Source organism: Salvelinus namaycush, unplaced genomic scaffold (genome assembly GCF_016432855.1).
Source record: "Salvelinus namaycush isolate Seneca unplaced genomic scaffold, SaNama_1.0 Scaffold81, whole genome shotgun sequence".
Classification (NCBI taxonomy): Eukaryota; Metazoa; Chordata; class Actinopteri; order Salmoniformes; family Salmonidae; genus Salvelinus; species Salvelinus namaycush.
Window position 1 is genome coordinate 222,498 of NW_024061542.1, and position 3,401 is coordinate 225,898.

Sequence of the window (3,401 nt, forward strand, 5' to 3'; positions counted from 1 at the left end):
AGATTTCCCCTTTAACACCAAACATCAGTTCAACAACTGCAGAGTTTGTACCTCTGTATTTAAGACAGTACTTACCAGTGGTAATCACGGCCCGGTTTCTCAAAACCATCTTATGGCTAAGTTCATCTTTAGAACCACTGGATGCCTTAAATTGCGTTTGGGAAATCGGGCCCAGATATCCAGTTTCTTCCTCCTCTTCTTCCGATGAGACCGTAAACTCCCCCCCCCTCCGCTTTCACTTCAAAAACTGAATCCTCCTCATCTTTTACTGTAATACCCTCCTCCTCTTTCACTCTGAACGCCTCTTCTTTCACTGTAACGTCTTTCTCCTCTTTCACTGTAACGTCTTCCTCTTCTTTCACTGAAACGTCTTTCTCTTCTTCTTTCAGGGTAACAACCTCACCCTCTACTTGTTTTTGTATTGTAACATCCTTCTCTTCCTCCTCCTCTTTGATGAGAGCTTCTTTCTCCGTCCAGCAGACCGTCTCTTCTTCACCAGGAAGAGAGTAATTTAGTGAACTCATGGTCGGAGATGTTAGCTAGCTAGGCTAATGCTAACTTAACCAGCCCGCCAGCTGAATAATAACAACACCGTAAATATGAAATGAAATAGGATAACTAACTAACTAGACGACAGACGAGGGTTTAAATACAGTGGCTAATATACACTAAAGCGTCTAAAGAGCTTTATGGGTTCGGCTATTTTGGCTAGCAAGCTACCGAGGTGTCTGATCAACTGTTGCTGCTGCTGAAAGAAGTGTTACATCCACTAGATTATACGTCACACAAACAGCATTGCGTTCCGTCCACTAGATTATACGTCACACTAACAGCATTGCCTTAAAATCGCACACCGCCATCTGCTGACTGGAGTGGGTAACGCTCAGTCTGAACCTCTGACTGCGATGGAGATGTGCGACTTTAAGACAATGACGCTAGTGTGACGTAAAATATATATTATAATGTTCAGACAAAAAGTTAGTGTAGGAAGCATGAGTTTTTACTCACCAGTGTAACAATACAGTGTGGCTAAAGACTTAGTAACTTAGTTGTGTTCACGATCTGGTTCCCTATACGCACAACCAGTTTTGTTTTTGAATTATCACATATGTTTTCATTTATTTCGGGATTCTGGGTAATCCACAGCAGATTTATGGAGAATTGCTGTGGGTGAGTTCAAAATGGAATAGTCCCGGGATAGAAATATATAAAGTTGACATTACATCATAAAATCCACCTTTTAAATCATACATTAACAATTTATGTTTTAGTAAGTACTGTTGTTGGTTTGGTGTCAAATAATCCTCTCTTTATATGTTATTTGCCAAATCTCAGTTTTCCATGTGGGTTTTATGCTAAAGTTCCCTCTTTCAAATTGGTATCTAACTGGAAAATGCATCTTCTTTAGGAGTGCTATTTATATCCTGTCGACTACTGATCATTCATCCACACTGTGTGTCTCATCAATGCAGGTCATTTATGACAAATGTATAAAGTATATGTTTTATAAACTCATGAACTTCAGACAGTTTATTAGCCCGGTTTTGTTAGTTTAGGTGTATTATACTTTCTCGCCTGTAGAGGGGGACATTGAGTCATTTTCCAGGTTAATTTGATATATTTTGATACTAAAATGGATGACAGTTTATTCTGATGTAGTGAATATGAGACACATGGAAACAATTGATTCATTTATAATAGTAAATTAGGAATTAGTAGGAATGGTTAAATCCACTATACGATCACAATGACTTTGATAGACATTTCAATCGTTTTTTTGTTAGTATATTATAGGGCAGATTAATGTAGAATTGCTGTGGGAGTGCTATTTATATCCCGTCACTACTGATCATTCATCCATACTGTGTGTGTCCCATCATTGCAGCTTTGGAAATAAATGAACTATCCATCCATTGCTCCTTCCTGTGTTGACTCACTGACTTGAGAGACCAGGAAGGTCACACTAGCTCGATAGGTTGATATCTAGCTCAAGCTTCACCTCATGCTTTTCATTAACTGTGTGGTTGTGTTATCTAGTGGGAACCCGTTAGCACGGTGGGCTCTGGTGCCTTCTTGCCGTGGGCTCAAAATGACAGAGGAAATCAACCTGCTTGCTTCTTTATGTTTTGTCAACTTTTCGATGGGGATGTTATGTTTGATACCGGAGGTACGAGGCCTTGAAAGCATTAAACTTCAAAGCAGTGTGCTGATGCCTGTATCACTTTATCAGCAGCACGTGATCAATGACGTCTGGAACTTCATTTCGTCGAACAACCACCTGATTGGTTTGGTGTGTTCGACACTGCAGGCGACTGCCAACTGACTGATCTACAAATCACCTTACATCATAAATAACTACTCATTATTATTGAAGCAGTGTGTCACTTTATCAGCATTGATCAATGACTTCTGAAGGTTAATTTTTCTCCCATCATTCTGTTTGTCTCTGATCTTTTGATCTGCAAACACGTTTAGGTTTTGTTAAATGGTCTCGGTGCTGGTTGGCTACGCTGGTTAGGCTAATAGCTAGTTGGCTAAATAGCTAACGTTAGCTGGTTGGCTACGCTGGTTAGGCTAATAGCTAGTTGGCTAAATAGCTAATGTTAGCTGGCTGGCTAAGATAACTACATATAGCTAATGTTAGCTGGCCGGCTAAGATAACTGCATATAGCTAATGTTAGCTGACTGGCTAAGATAACTGCATGTAGCTAATGTTAGCTGGCTGGCTAAGATAACTGTATATAGCTAATGTTAGCTGGCTGGCTAAGATAACTGCATATAGCTAACATTCTTTGATATTTGGTTAGATGGCGTTATGTATTTCCAAAACGATGGTTTACTTTAATCACTCAAGTCATGAGAGCAAACGATTGTTTAATTTGAAGTTCTACATTTGAAGTTATTTCTGTTGTAGTTAACATCATAGGTAATAGGCTGGTCCTCCATATTACTTCACACCTAACTCTATCATTCTTCTGAATTCTGATTGGTTTCATGTAATAACTCCAAAAATAGAACAGTGAGGTGTAACTTTGCATTGGGAAAAATATTTTATATTATCTTTTTATAAACAATACAAAACATACAAACGACAACATCATACAAACATTAACTACATCACACCTGCCCAGACCCACTAGAACCCAGCCCCATCTCCAGCGCCCGCATCAGCACCATTTTATTTCTCTCCGTCACTTTCAACTTTTAGATAATAAAGCATTTGACCTTTCTATTGAATTAACAACAGCGGATTGGTTGATTTCCAGGTTTTAATTAAGTATCATTTTTAAGATGATTTATGAGAAAAGTATCGTCCAACTCTGGGGTATCTCACTGCACCCTCAAATGTCATGTTTTGAAATATACAGACAGACGGATTAAAAGTAATTTTACATCGTATA